Below are 20,263 nucleotides of genomic sequence, written 5' to 3'. Positions count from 1 at the left end.
TAGAGTGTAAGAAATACAGACAAGATCTGTTGTGTTTCTCAAATTCCACCTATAAGTGAAATCGTATACGTGCCTTTCTTTGGCTGACTTATCTTGCTTAGCATCATACCACCTAGATCCATCCACATTGTTGCAAATGGCAAGGTTTCATTCTTTTTCATTGCTGAGTAGTATTCCAGGTGTGTGTGTGTGTGTGTGTGTGTGTGTGTGTGTACTATATCTTTTTTATCCATTCATCAGTAGATGGACATTTGGGTTCTTTGCATAATTTGGCTAAACATAGGGGAAGGGAAAGAAAAATAAGTTAAAAACAGAGAGGGAGGCGAAGCATAAGAGACTCTTAAATACAGAGAACAAACTGAGGTTTGGGAGGATGGACCGTAAGGAGAGCATGTTTTGTGATGAGCACTGGGTGTCACATGTAAGAGATGAATCACTGTTCTACTCCTGAAGCCAAGACGCCACTGTATGGTAACGAGCTCGAAAAAAAAAGGAAATACAGGCAATGGTATTGTAATAACATTGTATGGTGACAGATGGTGACTACACTTACGGTGAGCCCTGAGTAATGTCTAGAATGGTCGAATCCCTGTGTTGTGCACCTGAAACTAATATATTGCTGTATGTTAGTTACACTTCAATAAAAAAAAGAATACCACGGGCCTTTTGAAGGTGACATCTCTCTGTTTTCCTCCTACATCTCCGACTGCCCCTTCTGGGGCTCTTGGTCTCTTAAGTGGGGGTTTCTTCACAGCATCTTATGGATCATCGCAATGTTTTCACTTGACTCCTGTCCTGGGAAATCTCGTCCATCCCTATGGTTTCACTTGACTCCTGTCCTGGGAAATCTCACCCATCCTTGTGGTTTCCATTTCATTTTTACTCCATACCTGCCCCCTCCGGTGCAGAGCTTTCTACTGAACCTCAGATCCATTTTCAGGTTCAATTATTAACATGCCCATTTGACCGTCTCACGGCCCTTCAAATTCAAAATGGCTGCATTTGACTTTATCACTTCATCTTCACATCTTCCTTCTAACCTTCTGTCTGCCCTGGCTCTCCCTCTCTACCTAGTTGCCCAAGATTCCCCTTCCCTCAACTCCTCTCCACAATCAACACATCACCCCATCACATGGCAGTCAAATCTCCATGTTCCCGGGCATCGCTTTATTCCAGGTCGCCGTCGTTTCCCACCCGGCTTTTCCTTCAAATTTCCCATTTCCTCCTGCTGCCGGATCCTTGCAATCCCCCTGCTCATGCTTTTCCTTCGTAGCATTTACCTCGGTTTGCGATCGTATACTTGAGTGACGATGCGTGATGCTCGTCTCTGTCTGTAAATGCGAGCTCCACGAGCGCAGGGACTGGACCCGTTTTGGTTCTCATTGTCTGGTTACTTAGCGCATGGTAGGAGCTTAGTTCACATTTGGTATTTGTTGAATGAATAATTGAATCAGTCTAGCTTCTTGCTATAGCCTGATCACACTCTCCGTCTTTGGCCTTGCTCTTATATCTACGTATCATCTTGCACAACATTTTAAAGCACCTCTAAGCATGCCACGTCCCTGCATGTCATCCTTCAATGAATGATGAAGTCTGAACCTCTCCACACACCTTAGGAGTTCGTAATTCATCCCCACCAATGTTTCCCATCTCATTTCTTTGGTTTTTGCTGGTTGTCTCCCTCCTGTCTCCCATCCTTATCTTCCTCTGCTCCCAAACCCTCCTAACCTTGCTAACTCCTCCTCATCCTCCGGGTCTCGACTTAGATGTCACCTGTCAGGAATCTTTTGGGGACCCTCCAAGATGCCTCATGAACCTGCTTCGTGCCTCTGCGCTAATTGGCATATGTCACAGCACCTTGAATTACAATACTGATCTGTTATGTGTCTTTCTCCCCAGTGTACCCTTGAGGGTAGAGTCCAGCACCTGGGAAAAAGTAGATGATCAACACATGTTACTACGTGAATGATAGATGGATGTGCAGCTTCGAGCACCAGGATGCATGGTGATTTCATGGCCCAGGGCTGTCTTGGAATGATGGTGAGTTAGGACCAGTGTAGACACATGGCCACCTGGGGTCACTGAGCCCTGCAAACGCTCTTCTCCATCTAACTGGATTCTCCTGATCCTGCCGGGACCCCCACTTCAATAATTAATAAGAGAGAGGGTAAGGAGTGAGAGAACGTAATAGGCATACAACGAGGAAGGAGGAGGGAGGGTGGAGAATGGATAAAAAATATACAGCGACCACACAAAGACAGTGATAAAGAGCTAGTGGTGTTATCGCTCGTTATAGCCTGAGTGATTTGTGATCTAAATTGTTCCGTAGTGACAACATTACGTGTGATGGGAGTTCTCTGACTTTGTTTTATTGGGGTGTGGTCGCTCCATGGAAACGGCACAATTCTTTGGTACTTTGGGGAATACGGATCTTAATTCCAATTATTGTTCTAATTATTAATTCTAATTCTGGCCAATCACAGCACTGCCTGTTGTCTCTGTCCTTTTTTTTTTTTTCCCCCTCATACAGCTTAATTAGAGTTGGGTTTTCAGTGATACTTGCCCTTTTGGTACCTAGGGTAATTTTTAGAACAGCTCGAGCTCGGTTAATATTTAAAATTTAAAGTAATATGCCGCAGAACTCCTGTTTTCACTTATTGGTAACTTTTAAAAAATTCCGCCACTTAACTGAAATTTCCATGCTTAGTCACAGCCCAAACAGTTTTTAGGAAATCAACAGTTAATGCATTTCAGAACTTTTCAGTTAAGTTGAAGACATATTTGTGCTTTGTGAATAACGTTTCAGAATTTTTCTAATTATTGGTGAATCAAAACACCTAAATTGAAAAGCCCAGAAATATAAAGACATAAAGGTGAGAGAATTTAAAAACAAACACTTAAGAAGAAGCAAATATTGTTAACTTACCACTCGGTCATTGCTGATTTTCTGTCTACTGAAGATTACCTTTATCTCCAGTTAAGGCTATGTCTGTCTTTAATTGTGAGGTATGCAGTGAAACCAATAAAAGTAATTTGTATCATTATATTCGCTTCGGTTAAATTCAGCAGTCATTTCTTTTTAAATATATATGTGCATTTCCTAAAATAAAGATTATATATATTTAAGGTGTACGACGTGATGATTTGATATACATATACCCTAGTGAAATGAATACTGGAATTAAGCTAATTAACATATTATCTTCTTATACAGTGATCATTGTGTGTGTGTGTGTGTGTGTGTGTGAGGTCACCTGAAATCTACTCTTGTAGCGAATTTCCAGAATTCAATAAAGCATTAGTAACAATAGCCACCACACTGTCCATTAGATCTCTAGATGTGTTCATCCTACATAACTGCAGATTTGCACTTTTTGGCCAATGTCTCCCCATTTCCCCCACCTTCTTGCCCCGGGTAGCCACTGTTCTACTCTCTGTCTCTATGTTTTCGACTTTTTTAGATTCTACCAATAAATGAGATCATGTGGTTTTTTTCCTTTCTGTTTCTGGTGTATTTCAATTAGCATTATGGTTTCCAGGTTCACCCATGTTGTTGCAAATGGCAGGATCTCCTTCTTTTTTAAGGCTGACTAATATCCCATTATATATATATGTATATATGTATATATATGTATACATATATATGTGTATATATATATGTATACATATATATACATATGTATGTATACACATATACATGTATACACATGTATATATATACATACATATGTATATATATATATGTATGCACATATATATATATATGTATACACACACACACACACCAAAATTTCTTTATTCATTCATCTGATCTTACAAACCATTCCCAGACCACACAAACTAAAGAACAAGGTGACAAGCACTGTAAGATAAGCCCTGCCAAGCATTGCTATAGAGAAAAAGCCATATGGAAACTTGGCCTTGAAGTAGGAGTTCATGAATTAGAGTCCTGGATGTATAAAGCTATGAAGCCACTTCTCGGTCTGTCTGGAAGGTGGCAAGGAGTTGGGTTTGGTGGAAATAAATGTGTGTGTGTGTGTGTGTGTGTGAAGGCGACTGGGGCAGGACTGGGGGTCATGGATGACAGAAGGCCTCTACTGAACAAGGAGAGAATAGTCCTCGGGCTAGATTTTCAGGGCAGGCTAACCTTTGGGGGCTGGTCAGAGAAAGTGTAGGGAGTGAAATCAATCAGAAACACAATATTAGGAGGAGGACACGTTGGTCTCCTGGAGCCAAGGATGAAGTTTCCGATCAGCGCAGGTTTGCTGCTGCATTTCTCTCTTTTCTGAGATGGGAATGACGCTTTTTTTTCTTCTATAAGAGTTGTCGCGATCGCACTGTGTCGAGCCCCGTGTCGAGCTCCGCACTGAATGTGGAGGCTGCTTGGGATTCTCTCCCTCTCTTCCTCTGCCCCTCTGTGTGGTTCACATGCGGTCTATCGATCTCAAAATAAATAAGCATTAGAAAAAAAATTTTTCTTGTAAGAAAGTTTCAAAAGGAATCCAAAGAAAAAACAAAGCTAATTTATTCTCGGATCCTAAAACCTAGTTTAGACCAACCAATAGCCATAGCGGGAGCCTGGAGCGCCCCACAAAGGCCCACTTACTCCAAACACTTGCCCTCCCCCCTTCTTCAAATGGTGCTTTGTCCAGGCGGTGCCCAACTCTTGACTTTCTACCATAATTCTAACGGCTTTATCATTATCAAACAGAAGGTGATACATTTTCAGAGATAAGAGAGGCAGCTTCTCTAGAGAGGAAAAAAAAAAAAGAGAAGCATTGAGGCAATGGTTTGGATGCTTTAAGAGAACAAAAGTCTAATTTTTCTCAATGACCTGAAGGTTTTTCGATGATTGGAAAACTTTAGATTGGATTTATTCAGAATACTGATCCAGGACCTCAGAGTCTCTGGGTAAGGGCTTCCAGAAATGAGGTCTGCTCTTCCAAATGGTCTGGTCTCACATGACTAACTAATCGTAGCAGTGAAGGGCATAGATTTGGAGTCAGGCTGCCTGGGCTCACATTCGTGTTCAGTTCCACTCACTCTCTGGGTAACGTTGGTCCGACTGTTGGGCTTCTCCGTGGCACAGTTTCTTCATCTGCAAAATGGGCATAAAGATAGAGTGTCCTAGCCTGAATGTTCCTAGAGGCTGAGTGTGAACAAAGGGGTATCTCTGAGGTGTTTATGTGAGAACGGGACCCCAGACAGCAAGGGGGAGGACAGGGGAAGTATCACAGGGACAGAGGAAGGCCAGTCCAAGGATGTGCGTGTCGGGACAGCCACCGCGGTGGGTGGCAGATTGCTCCAATGCCGGGGACTTCCTCTGTCTAGCAAAGACACCACGTGTGGCATGTCAACTGTGGTTGGTTAAGCTTACAGCAGTCCCTGGGCACTTGCCAAGCTCATCTCCTTTTTTGCAGGACCCAGAAATGTGGGTTGAGTGAGGATATGGTAGAAACCACTACCCTGCCATCTTTAGTCTACGATGGTGGCACTGATTTTGCAGGTCCCCCCTTGGGTGCAGCATTGCTTCTGGTCTCCTGTCTTGTGCATATATGTGTGTGTGTGTGTGTGTGTGTGTGTGTGTGGTGGGGGGTAGTTTCTGGAGTGTCCACCTGCTTTTTTTTTTTTTTTTTTTTTTTACCACAGTGGCCCTTATTCCACAGTAAGTAACCAGGGTCTGTCAGTTATAGCCCAGTGACATTTTAGCAATCTCGGGAAATGACCGCAGGGTACGGCATTCTCCCAGCGGGAGATGTACTTGGGATGGACTTGGGTCAGATCATCACGGTACAAAGACACCCTAGATGAGATCTTTGCAGATCTTCTGGGAAGACGAAGGCTGCTTTCCTCGGGTAAGGAGGACATTGTTTCTGCCAGCGCAGAAGCCTGCGGTTCAAGACTCCCAGGCTCAGTGGCCCCAAACCAACCCCCCTTCCCTGACTTAGCTCCGGGAGACCTGCCCTGGCTGTGCACTCTGTCTCCTCTGTGTTCCTGCACCCCTTAACTTGACCGTGAGTATGGTTCTCAGCAGTCTGCTCGCAGCTTTTTCTCCTGACCTGCTGCCATAAAATGTCTCTTGCTTTGAAGGCTATTTTGAGGTAAGAGCTGCCAAATTCAAGTCTACTATTTTCCTCTTATTTGGGACTTTCTCATATTCATTTTTTTTTAACCAACAGACTTAATTTTTTAAGGCAATTTTATGTTTATGGACAAATGGAACGGAAACTTGGAAACTGCGGAGAGTTCCCATGAACCCCCTCTACCCACCATCCCGCTCACCCCCCACCCCCGACAGGATTTCCTCAATTAGTAATATTTGCATCAGTGTGGCACGATTGTTACTCTTGATGAGCCGATCAACACTGTATCAAAATATCCATCCATCAATAATACCAGTAAAACTAACTACAGTCCTTAGTGTCCATTAGGCTTCACCCTTTGTGTTGTACCTTCTATGGGTTTTGACAAACGCATAATGGCATGTGTTGTTTCTTTTTTCTCAAGATTTCCAAAGCAATGAACAAAACCCCCGCCACCATACTTACAGTCGCCATTGCCCTGCCACGTGCCATGTAAGTGCCAGGCTATTGCTAACTTGTGCTGTACCTTCCACCTGTCCTTTCTCCCAGGCAGTCACAGGTGAGAGTCCCAGGGACCGTAATCAGATCACCCCACTCACCCCCAGTGATGACTTATTGACATCTGATGGCCATCTGATGGCTAGTGATCCAGCTCCAATGTGTTATTCTGAGTGACTGGTTACTAGAACCGCCCTGTTCCCGAGCATCCCACCCTGGATGGTCCCAAAGCAGAGGCCAAAGACAAGCCTACTGTGTGAGAGAACAGGAGTGGGGAGCTGGGAGAGAGAGACCTGGAAGGGCAGAGAGCTTGTATCAAGGGGGTTTACTGGGAAGGCCATGGTGCACGGCTGACTGCTCAGTCCTGGGGACCTTCCTTGCGAGACGCGCCTCAGAGCTGTATGCCTTTGACCCCAGAGTGGTCAGCAGCCATGCACTTCATGGATTGTGGGAGTGCTGAGCAGGGCTCTGTGGGCCCACCCGCACCATCAGAGGAGCCCGGGAGGGGAGGTAAGAGGTGGAGAGCTCAGAAGACCTGTCACGGTGCACCTGAGCTTGCAACCCACATGGGACCGATCAGTGCAGCCATGCCGGGCTGGGACTGCGGTGGGGACAGGAAGGCCTGAGGTAGTCATGCTCCCAGGGTGGGGGGTGTACAGTCAAAACGAAGGCATGAAGTACCCAGAACACTGCTGGTGGATGGTGAGCTCTAAAGATGGGGCGCCTGGGTGGCCGGTTAGGTGCCCAGCTCTGGATTTCGGCTCAGGTCGTGATGTCACGGCTGGTAGAATGGAGCCTTCTTTGGGTCCTGCGCTGACAACATGGAGGCTGCTTGGGATTCTTTCTCTCCCTCCCTCCCTCTCTCTCTCAAAATAAATAAATATTTTTAAAAATAAGACATATTGGCTGTGATGGTGACGACGGTGGCATCGATGATGATGATGATGATGATGATGGTGATTCTCTTATTCTCCTTATTACCATCACATGGAGAAAAAAAGAACCAAGCAGCAACCTACGCACTGAGTGTGCTTGTCTCTCTCCTCCCGGGAAGGTGCCATATACTATAGAATGGTCTTTGATGTTCCCTGATGTCAAGCCAGTTTTCGGCAGCCCTTTGGCCGAATTTGGTCTCCTGCAAAACTCAGATTTTTAAAATACGTGCCTCTGAATGGCTCGGGCCAGGAGCTGCACTGTCCTATCCAGCTACAGCTCCACTGTGCTCTCCAGTTCCCCCACTGCTTCCCGGGTTCACCCTGTAAGGGGTGACATCCCCCAGTTGGTCCTGACGTTGGTGGGCCCGGAGTCGTTGTTGGTTGGTGTAGAAGAGTTAAGAGCTTCCATGGTCTGAGTGTCGCCACCGCTTTATTCTGAGTATGGCACGGTACACGGGGGACCGTCAGGACAATCCTCCTTCTGGAACTGAGTCTGGAGAGAGGGGAGAATAGAGGGCGGGCATAGACTACCTGCACCGGGACCTGAGTCCCGTATGCGAGAGGCAGTTCCTACTCAGTGCTCTAGGTGGCGCCATTCACACCAGACTCCACGTGGTGGGTGTCCCTGGAGGTGTGTTAATGACACTCCTGGTCACGTGGCCAGTGGCTCTGCTCCTTGGCTAGGTCACAAGGGAGATTGGAACTTCCCTGGCTACCTGGGGTCTTGCTCGCGGGACTCAGCAGTATGCTTCTGTTGCGTGCTTCTGTTTTTTTGAAGCTCTTGGCTGAACTCACCGACAGCATTTTGTTCCCTTTGGCTGTGTAAAATCTGGTCTGCTCTGCCACCGCACGGTTGCTTCCATCAGTTAAAGACCAGATTTGGAAAGCTATACTGTCACCAATAAGAAGAAAATTTTTCATCGAGTCCTTTTTTTTTTTTTTTAGAGCGAGAAACAGAGTACAGCAAGGGGGGGGGGGAGAGAGAAAGAATCTTTTTTTTTTTTCTTTAATTAAGTTTATTTATTTATTTTGAGAGAGAGAGAGAGAGAGAGAGAGAGCACGAGGAGGGGAGGGGAAGACAGAGAGGGAGAGAGAGAATCCCAAGCAGGCTCTGGGCTGCACGTGGGGCTTGAACTCATGAACCGTGAGATCATGACCTGAGCCAAAACCGAGAGTCGGACGCTTAACCAACTGAGCCACCCAGATGCCCCTTCACTGAGTCTTTTTATCTTGGCTTCATGACATGTAAAAGGCAGCTTGCTGGTAAAAGAAATATTTTTAAGGATATTTACAAATACTCCAAACGTTTTCAAATGTTGCAAATATTTTCTAATATTCTTATTATTAACATATGCCAGTTAATAGTTTTTTTTTTTTTTTGGTCAAGTTTACAGAGAAATAAAAAGACATCATAGATAAACACCACATTATGACTAGGTTGGAAACAAATTTCAGAAATTGAAAGATCAAAGACAATTTACAGGGATTTAAGATGTATGTGCTCACAATATGTTCTTAAATACAAGACAGTTTGATTCTAGGTCATATTTAACCTTAGATCCATTCAACAGAAATGCTTTTTGCAATAAGTGAATGTTATAACAGTTGCCAAGGTAATAAATACCTTCTACCTATTTCACCAAAATATTTTTTGTTGTTGTTGTCGCTAACAGAAAGAAAAATACATTTGTCAGCCGTAATGAGTTTTCAAGAGGTTCTAAAAACTCGGGTGTGCCTCGAATTAAGAAAGCCAGACATTTAAATAGTTGACCTTACAGAGCACATAAATTAGAGGGTAATTACTTAAATGTTCTTCAGTTTGTGAAAGGATTTACAACAGGGTTCCTCTAAATAGCCAACTCTCTAGTGAATTTAAATTGCTGTTGTGTGTTAAAATTAATTCTTTTTCGTTGTTGTTGTTTAAATTTAAAGAAAGACACCTGTTGCGTAAAACAGAGTGTGTCTGAATTAGGAAGAGCTGAAGCATTTTTCTCTACGTTAGGCACAGTTTTAGATTGCATTATGACTTATACACAGCAAGCTTCCTTTTGGGAGGAAGGACTTTTCAGCAATAACCCACCAAGTCACTGAGGAGCTCACTACGCTCTAGCTCCTGGGAATCGGGTGGTGTTGCCTCCAGGTTCATCCTTGGAGAGAAGAACTTCCACAGCATTCGATGCAGGCTTGGGACTGAGGGGAAGGTGAATGGTTTGTGGAGCCCAGGGCTGCCCTGGGCGGAACCTTTCTATCTGGGGGTGGGAATGGGGCGGAGGTGATCCCGGGAGGTGAAAAGCAGTAAAGAATAGGAGGAGAAATCATTGCCTCTTACTACCGTTTTAACATGTACCTAATTCTACATCAACTGTTACTTCCCCGTGATTGCAGATCTTGGCCAAAATATCATCCTACCCCTCTTTCTTTACCCTGCCTCTTTTTGGTCATAAATAATGCACTTAATAGCATTATTAGGCAAGCTATTAGATGGACAAGTATTACAATTGTTAAAACCTAATACCTGGAGTTGCAGATTTATTATTTTTTTAAAAAACGTTTATTTATTTTTGAGAGATGAGAGAGACAGAGCACGAGGAGGGGGAGGGGCAGAGAGAGGGGGAGACACAGAATCCGAAGCAGGCTCCAGGCTCTGAGCCATCAGCCCAGAGCCCGACGCAAGGCTCGAACCCACGAACCGCGAGATCACGACCTGAGCTGAAGTCGGTTCCTCAACCGACGGAGCCACGCAGGCGCCCCAGTTGCAGAAGATCTATCAATGACACCCCTCCACCCCCTTTTACTGTTAGAACTGTCCAGGTTTGGAGAAGTCCTATGGCCATCCTAGCCACAAGCGAAAAATCCATCAATCTATTTTACGTTTTTCTCATTTTGCAGTCTTTTTTTTTTTTTTTTTCTGGTGGGGACTAGAGCTCACTTTTCAAGGGTGAATGATGGGATGATTAAACATGCCAGTATCTCTTCTGTGCAATAATATTTTCCCTCTTGATGCCTGTGAGGAGAGAGACAAAACTCCCTATATTCACAGAATTTCTAGGCAAACATGATTCGTTTTCAAAGTGGTGGTCGAGGGTCCGACCGGCACCTGCCTCAGCAGTAGTAATCACAGTGATGATAATTAATGAATTTCTTTGCTTCTTTAAGTGCCCAGGGGGATGCAGTGAGGGTGATTCTTACAGGGCAGAAGAGAGGTGTCTCTGAAGGCTGGTGTATGGCTATTGTGCCCCTCCCTCCCCCCTCCCCCCCTTCCCCCCTCCCCCCCAATATCCCCAGCATGCCTCAAGGAGACAGGCCTAGAAACCAGTCAGCCTCCTTCTCAGAAGACATGCTTCCTGCAAGGTTTGTTCTCAGACAACCTGGGCAGTGAGCAGGGTCCCACCATGTGGGACCATGTGCGCCGATGTGGACCATTCTGGAAATTAGGGTGGATCTGCTTTCAGCTATCACAGCCTAGAGGGATTCCTCCTGCCCATGGAGCCTCTGTTGGAGAAGGAGTGGGGGAGAGGGGAAAAGAGCACAGGATTTTGAGCCGGACCAATCCGGACTTTGGTTCCACCTGTAGCGCTTACTGGTTACTGACCGTGGCCAACCCGATTAATGTCTCCGAGCCTCAGTTTCTTCGTCTCGTAATCGCGCCAGCTTGCAAGTGTCCTACTGAGGATTAATTAGGGCAAGGGTTAGACAGAACACAGGAACGGGTATAATAACAGCAACCTGGCTGGTTGTTGTTGTTTTTTGTTTTTGTATTTGTTTTTGTTTTTGTTTTTTTTGTTTTTTTTGTTTTTTTGCATAATGAACTTGGATGACAAACGTTTCAGTGCTGTTTGCCCTCAACTCAGGGTTGCTGCCCCCTTCTACCTGGAACACCTTTCATCTTCTCTTTATCTCTCTACATCTTATCTATCTCTCTCTTCTCTCCAATCCCTATTGATTTCTCAATCTCTCTCCCTATCTCTCCATCTCTGTCTTTGTTCATGTCTACCTTGAGCTCATCTAGCCTAGAATGTAATGATTCTATACACCACTTGAACCTGTGTCTTCCTCCTCTCCACTCTGCTAGAGTGTCTTTTGAGCATAGGGATCCTGCTTTTGGATGTGGTAGGGCTCAGGCTGTATGAAAAACAAGTACGGATTCGTTGTCTTTGAAAGAGGGAGCTCCGAATGTAGAGGAAATGCTTTTATTTCGCGAAGCACCCAAATTCATATGGGCAGTACGGGGAGGGTTGTGCCAGCGAGTTCCCTGATACATCCCGATGGTTGAGTGTTGATTTTTAAAAACCCAATACGCAGTCGATGACATTGCTCTTTTCTCCATGTCATAAAAAATTTGGTTGTGAAGCAATGACTAAAGACATCGGGCCCAGGAAGTTTTTAATACCTGAACACGGCCATCAGGCGAAGGAAGGCTTATTTATAGTGGTCCTCTATCCATCAAAAGCATCTGTAGATTTCAGCGTCTCTTGGCTCAGCTCCAGGCATGGCAGGAAATCGAGAATTGTGTGCCATGGAATACAGCAGTGGAGGTGTCAATCAACTGAAAGGAACTTTCTCGAGCCAAGGCACAACAACTGGGCCATGATGCGTTGCCGATTGCACTCGCATTCGCTCTGTGCCAGCCAAGGAAGCCAACTTTTGAAGTTAGATAAGGTGGAAGTTGGGGGCGGGGTAGAAATAAAATCCAGAGTTATAAAAAGAAAGAGCAAAGATCAGGATAATATTTAAAAATTCTCTGTGACCACATCCCTGGATCTAAAATATAGCAGAAGGAAACAATTTAAGGCACTTGTCATACGTTACAGTTGAACGGTGACCACCTTCTCATGTCACTGGCAGCATCCTCATGACACAGGAAAGGGGCAAGAAAAGGAGAGAGCTAGGAGAGAGCACCGGTGTAATGAGGACCAACTTTTGACATTAATCATCAACTGGAGCCCCTCCTACTCAATAGAAACTTCTGTAGGGCAGGCCTGTGTCTTTTATATCTTGGTCTTCTTAATGTTTATGGTATACAGTGCCCATTCAATAAACGGCAGTGAAATAAATGATGACCGAAACATGCGCTCTGACTTTATTCCTCTAATTTTTTTTTTAATTTTTTTTTTTACGTTTATTTATTTTTGAGACAGAGAGAGACAGAGCATGAACGGGGGAGGGGCAGAGAGAGAGGGAGACACAGAATCGGAAGCAGGCTCCAGGCTCCGAGCCATCAGCCCAGAGCCTGATGCGGGGCTCGAACTCAATGACCACAAGATCGTGACCTGAGCTGAAGTCGGACGCTCAACCGACTGAGCCACCCAGGCGCCCCTATTCCTCTAATTTAAATGATAAAAAATGCATATACTGCTTCTTAGTGGGAAATCTGCCAAAATATACAAAGCACTTTAGAGTCATCTCTACTGTTCCTTATTCCTTCCCCTCTTCTCCAAGTACGTGAAAACATAATAAGCATCTATGGGAAGTCAAGTACGGAGCTACTTCATGCCTGGGTTGTGTTTCCTTTGAGAAACACACATTCACTCTAACTTCTAGATTTTTCTTCTCTGTTGAAAGGTAGAATATCATTCGGAGGTTTCTGGGGTGACTTTGGTTATGGGGATTGCTCTTGTACATTTATCAGACACCATTGGTTAGAGATTGGGGCTGACTTCAATATTTCTGAATTGGAAAGAGACACCTTTATGCATATGCATTTTTGTGCTCTTGCCCGTTCATTTGCTTCAGGTAATTCCCTAGAAGAGCATTCTGTGTTACAGAGCATACGTATTCAAGGGGTTTTGACATGTTACCCAGACGTGCCCCTACCACGCGATCAGTTGTTGACCAGTGCCAAGCAACCAAAGCGTACCTAGCTAGTTTCAACGAAGAGGAAATTATTCTCAGTTATTGGGTGCTTGCAGTAATCGGAGGGCTGGAGGACCCGTTCTTAGGTTGAGCCTACAGGGAAACCGCTAGACCCCAGGATTTCGTTACCTGTGTGGTCACGAAGAAAGCAGCCGGTGCTGCGGCAGGAAGTCGCAAGATCAGGAGGCTGCTAGAAGTAAGTCCTAACCGCCTCCACTCACATTTGTGCTGTTGAAAGGATGTCTCATCAGGTCAACTGACAATGGTCAACAGGTTTGACTATATCCCCTGTGCTGCTGAGGGTGCATTAGTAAGTGGAGAAGTGCAAAATGCTGGCCCAACTCCCTTTCCCTGCACGTTGGACCAACATGTCCCAGCGAGAAATATACCGTGTCACATACCAGCAACCATGCTGGTTCAGAGCATGTAGTGCAACTATAGGACAGAACCTTCACTTCGCAAGGTTGTTGTGGCACCAACTGAGGCTTCAGTAGGCTATTCTGCCATTCTTTAAGGGTGGCTGCTTCTGGGGATATAAGGCATGGGCATGTTAAACTTGGTGAATCCTTTGAGTGCCGGCCCATTGTCTCACTTTCTTTTCTGCAAGGTCAGTTCCTTAATCAGAAGCAATGTGTTGGATACTCTGTGCATAGCACATTCAATAAGTCCTGGGGGTTGTTGGTAGAAGGAAGGTGAGAGGCAAAAGAAGCTTCCACTTCCGTATGTCTCCATGCAAGAGAAGACATTGAAGCCCCTGCCATTTTGGAAGGGGACCAATCATGACTAATCTGCTACCTGGTGGCTGGCCAGACTTTGAGTTATAAGGCCAGCTAGACCAGTCTTGTTGAAGAGAAATCTATGATGATCTCTGTCTTTACCACCCTAACTACTTAACTCATGAGTCCATTGAGAAAGCATTGGGAGAGCTGGAGAATGCGGCTGATGGATGTCCAGAGGGTTCTGTCTTGTTCCTCTGATTACTGAGAACCTCTTTCATGAGGAGAGCTTTTCGTGAGCATTCACACCCCACTCTGAGTCCATTCTAACACATGCATTCATACACCTATTCTCCAAACCTCCTTGTCACTAATCCTTCACTCTTGGTTTTCCCAAAGTTTTCACCATATGGCCAAACAATTACACATACACAACTCTAATGAATTAGTGTAGATCTGTACCCCTGCTTGTCTTTCTAGACAAAGTAAACAAAACAAAACAAAAACAAAACAACAAGATGCACTTGAAGTTCTGCCAAAAAAAAGAGAGGGTTTTCTTTTTCTGTTGTCTTTCAGGGAGTACTGAGGTGATGTGTGAAAAGTCCACTCGTGACTGTTGCCAGTATTATCACATAGGCCAGTCCATTAAGCAGGCTCCATTTTTTTCCTTCTTTTTAAGGCAACTGTCCACAGAGAACTCCCCATGAAGCTTGAACTTGACATGCTTGAGTGCTGGGTACATCTGAGTTTATGGCGTGGTCACTCAGATAACACCCAGTTCTGGATGGTGAACTCAGGACACATGGTTACTCATTGTCCCATAGTCAGGTATTCGGTCTACCAGAATCCAGAAGTAACCCAATATCTGTTTCCAAACAGGAGAATAATTATATTCTTGGGAACACAACTTTGCTCCAGAGTCTTAGGAGCTTGGATTATTATTGACTTCTTAGGCTCTGCACAGTATCCAGCCCTGCCTCAGACACTTTGAACACAACTTGATCTGTATCTTAAGGTCTAGATGTTTTCAGCTACCAGGGCCATCTGGAAAGCCTTCTCTTGTCCTGGGTCCCCTTAAAAGGTGGTGTCCTTTTGGTTCGTTTGGTAAATGGATCGAATCAACACCAATGAATGTAGTCTATATTGCCTCCGAAGTTTAAAGAGGCCACTTTATTACTTACAGAGTTCACGATGTGCCATATCTCTTGAACTTTGAAAAGGCTTTCCTAGTATGTCCCAGACAACTGTAACTGCTGAACTTTTGATGTAGGGCCAAGTCTTTGAATTTTTATCTCCTATTCTGGCACTCCTGTGTCTCACCAAGAAACCTAGGGTTTCCGTTATCAACATTCTGCCTTGTGCAATGTGAGAAGATCAACGCTTCTGTGGGATCGATTATGACAGAGTGAGATAAAAGGGTGAGATAAAGTTTGCTTTCTGGGCAAAAGCAAATTACTTCTAGTGAATTATGGTTATTGGGAAAGAAAAAAATTCACCAGATTCATCGATGTATACTAGTTACCAGAATCTGTTGATTTGCTCCAATAATGAGATTATTTTAGGAACAGCAAGGGCATTTAATATCACAATCTGATAAAATTTTTGAAATTCAAAAATTTTCAAGACCCTTTTTTTTTTTTTTTTTTTTTGCATACAGTAAGTGGTTGAGTTCAATGGGCTTGGGATTAGAATGAATCATCCTGAATCTTTTAGGTCTTTGATGGTGGTTCTTATCTCCATGATTCTACCTGTGATGTGTGGTATTGCTTTTGGTTTACTATTTTGTGTGAAGATAATGTTAGGGGAATACAGTTCCAAAAATTTCCACTTGGTTCCGCATGCCATGGCTCAGTTTCCAAGCATGTCTTTCCCAGCTACACACTTAGGAAGGAGGCGCCAACCAGGGGACGGATCCACAGATCTCAAACCTTGTCCTTCTAACTCTTCACTTGGCTGGTGGGCCACAGTGATGTTCTGGTTCCCCTTGAATTTGGATTTGCTCAGAGCCAGCATCTAACAATCCCCGGAAGAGGTGGGTATTTTCCTTTCATCTCTGATTCTCATTTTCTTCATCGGCAACATGGGGAGAAATATCGCAACTCCTAAAATATTTGTCTTGAGGATCAATGAGAGGGGAAAAGCAAAACTCTCAGAAAAGTACCTGGCACAAGGTTCAGTACGAAAATTCCAGTACCACCAGGATTCTTGATGATGAGAATGTTGCTGCTAATGCTGCTGATAATGATGATGGTGATTCTACCTCTTTTGAAGCCATCCAGTAGACTTCTGGATCTTTCGCCATTTAGATGCTGAGCACTTCTCATTACATTGGGTTTTTGGCATTTTACCATCTTTGTTGTTACTGCTGTCAAGGGGCAAAGAAAATTCCACACTTGGGGAGACATACAACCCTAAAAATTTGGCAAGCTGGGTCGTGTCCATTTTTTTTTTGGTTTGGAAAATTTTGCGGTTTTTCCTGCACTATGAACCCATAAAGTAATGAGGCATGGCAATTCTGTCCAGAGCTTAGCACTCTGGCCAATGGTTTCTTCTAAGCCTGACTTCAACACTAGACCACAAGTTTCCTGAAGGCCAGGGACAAGTCCTCGTTCACTACAATAGCCCTACCGTGTGGCTGCCTCTCGTATGTGCTCAATAAGTATTTGTTGCTTGAACAAATAAATGCCTTTACCTATGTATGTCTTTAAAGCATCTTATTTTCTTCTTCCTTCCTACCTTTTCAAGCTTCCAACTACATCAGGCTTCTGGCTCTTCACTAAATACTCCAGGATATTTATTCCTCTATGCTTTTCGCATGCTTTTTTTTTTTTCTTATTGGTATTATGTCTTTCCACCTGTCTATCAACTGGAAATTGTCATGTAAACGTCCTGCAAGAAACCTTTCCGAAAGATTCATCAACAGTGTGAGCGACTCTCTGACTCAGGCTCTAATAACATTTTACATTTGCTCCTAGCATAATCTTTATTGTTTTGAACCCTATTTACCTGTGCATATATCTGCCTTCCCGTGTAGACTCTGTCCAACACAGATTCGGGCACACGGATGTGCAATCAATGTAGAATTAAAGCATGAGGCTCAGTTCTGACCTTCAATTGATGGAGAACAGGGACAATACATTTTCCTGGTTCAGACGGCACCAAACATTGTCCATATCACTCTTTTGCGATCCCTTCTAGCTGCGAAGCAATCAGGACTCTTTCTGCACAATGAAAACTCTCAGAAAGTTGTTTCTCCCAGTTGGCAATGAGAAGAAAGGACAACACCTGGTTTCTAACCACCATATTGTCTTGTTGAAAAGCCGAAGTTTCAAACAGAACATTTTTAGACATGGCTTAAATATTAAGGAAGTAATTTCTATATTGGAAGAATGTGGACTAGCCATACAAAGGATGAAGTTCTTCAAAAGGAAAGGTGGATAGATGGAGGAACAAAAAAACCAGGGGTGGCACCGAAGAGTTTACCTGGTAACCCACGTTGACACTTTCATTTGATGGCATCAGAAGATAAGCATCTTGATGCATGGCATAGAGTCTCCTTTCAAATAAAGTTATGAAGATGAGAATAGCATTTCATTTCCTGAACTACATGAATGCAGTTTATTTATATAGCTCATGAAATATATAATGTCAACTTTTTGACAAGGTTTAAGAGGGCAAGACAATCTAATAAGTGATTTTATTAATTTTAAGACATCCCCTTTTCCAATAGAAGTGGAGGAATGGTTTAAAGAAGTCAATGGAGGGGCTCCTGGGTGGCTCAGTCAGTTGAGCGCCAGACTTCGGCTCAGGTCATGATCCCCCGGTTCGTGGGTTCAAGCCCCGCGTCGGGCTCTGTGCTGATGGCTCCAAGCCGGGAGCCTGCTTCGGATTCTGTGTCTCCCTCTCTCTCTGCCCCTTCTCGTCTCTCTCTCTCTCTCAAAAATAAATAAATGTTAAAAAAAATTTAAATATGTCAATGGAAAAAAAAATCTCAACTGCAAATAATAGGTTATTTTAGAGACATGGGAGAATGAATATAGCAGCGTTCCTCTGAAGAATATTGGAATTGTGAGCTTTGGGGTAAGTTACAAAGGAGACGATCCTTTGGGGCAGGTATTTGGAGGTATTTGGAATGGTTGATGGCAGTATTAAAGAGAAGAAGATGCTGAGAGGGTCTTAGGTTGGCAGAATAATCAAAGTAACAAAGATGGAAGGATAGGAGTGTTTAGAGAAGGTAGATGGAACATGTGAAAGGGTTAGTATTCTCAACTTTTACTATTAAGATTGGACGAATAAGCCCACAAATACATACAGGTGTGGTCTATCGATACATAGTCTTGTACAATGAGGACAGGAGGGGCATCTGGGTGGCTCTGTTGGTTAACTATCTGACTCTTAGTTTTGGCTCAGGTCATGATCTTGTGGTTTAGTGAGTTCGAGCCCCATGTTGGGCTCTGGGCTACCAGTGTGGAGCTTGCTTGGGATTCTTTGTCTCCTTCTCTCTACCCTTCCCCCACTCGTACTGTCTCTGTCTCTCTCAAAATAAATAAATAAACTTAAAAAAGTGAGGTATGGAAAATAAGCACAAAGATTCATGGCTATTATAACTATTCGGCCACAAGGTACCATGGTTTAAAGCTTACAACATGGAGCCTGGATGAAAACTTCGAAGCCTGGCCCCCCTCCTTCCTTGGACAAGTTACTGGATCTCTCTTTCTCTCAGTTTTCTCACTGGTGCAATGAGACTGTGAAATCAGGGCTGTAACATGGATTGAATGAGTTAATATTTCTTTAAATTTTTTTAATGTGTATTCATTTTTGAGAGAGAGAGAGAGAGAGCGAGCACAAGTGGGGGAGGGGCAGAGAGAGAGAGAGGGAGACACAGAATCCAAAGCAGGCTCCAGGCTCTGAGCTGTCAGCACAGAGCCCAAACAGGGCTCAAACTCACCAACCACGAGATCATGACCTGAGCCGAAGTCAGACGCTCAACAGACTGAGCCACCCAGGCACCCCAATGAGTTAATATTTCTAAAGCATTGAGCTTGTATAATTCTGTGATATTCTTCTTTATTTTTAAAGTTTATTTATTCATTTCTTTCTTTCTTTATTTATTTAGAGAGAGAAAGAGAGTGCGTGAGTGGGGGAAGGAGAGAGAGAAAGGGAGACCGAGAATCCCAATCAGGCCCTTCTCTGTCAGCGTGGAGCCTGATGCTGGGCTCGAACTCACGAACTGTGAGATCATGACCTGAGTCGAGATCAAGAGGTGGGTGCTTAACTGACTGAGACACCCAGGTGCCCCAACTCTTTGTTATTCTTATCATGCAACATGTAGATACACATCACATTTTCCATTAATTTCGTGGTCTGTATCAGTATATAGTTATGATTACCTCAGTGCTTTTTATATATCCAAATGAATTGACACTGTGCTCTTCCTGTTTTGGTTTTTCCGTGACATTTGGTCACTTGAGATGTAAGTTTCATTCATGGCTACATGTTGAAAATACGAATTTCACAACAAATTAACAGATGATTTTATTTATTTAATTTAAAAATGGTATCATAGCTGCCTTTATATTCAACAAGCTGTCATTCCACATGGGTTTACTGAGTGCCAATTATTGTCAGGCACTGTTCTAGAGAGACAAGGATCCCCGCTGTCCTAAAAGATTTCTGAGAACCAAACAAAAATTTGGTGCCTCATACTTTTTGTAAGCAATTTATCAGACGTTGGGGTTGACACTGTAAAGGAAGACCCCGGGGAAAAAATTAAATATTTCAAAAAGATATGATGCAAAAATCAGAATTGCATTCTCCCAAATGACACGAAGATGTGTAATAAACAAAAATATGTTGTCGGTTGTGTCATAAAAGTTATCCAGATTTCTAGGTTGTTACCAGATGCTAAGGGTTAGGTTCTTTCACTGTGGAGACGAACTAACAGAAACAGAAGGGAATGAAAACGACTCAGACAAAAAATAATCCTGGAAGAATAATTAAACCCAACAAGTGAAAAAGACAAAAGGCTGAGAATTTATTACAAATTACAAGGAAACACTTTAATGAAGTCTGATTTCTAGCATAAAAATCAGAGATTACGATCACCAGAAATCAGGAGAGGAGAAAAAAAATGAAACCGTACGTGAGTTTATAATCTTCTAAGAACTGTCCACAATGA

Source organism: Neofelis nebulosa, chromosome 9 (genome assembly GCF_028018385.1).
Source record: "Neofelis nebulosa isolate mNeoNeb1 chromosome 9, mNeoNeb1.pri, whole genome shotgun sequence".
Classification (NCBI taxonomy): domain Eukaryota; kingdom Metazoa; phylum Chordata; class Mammalia; order Carnivora; family Felidae; genus Neofelis; species Neofelis nebulosa.
This window is presented reverse-complemented; position numbering follows the sequence as displayed.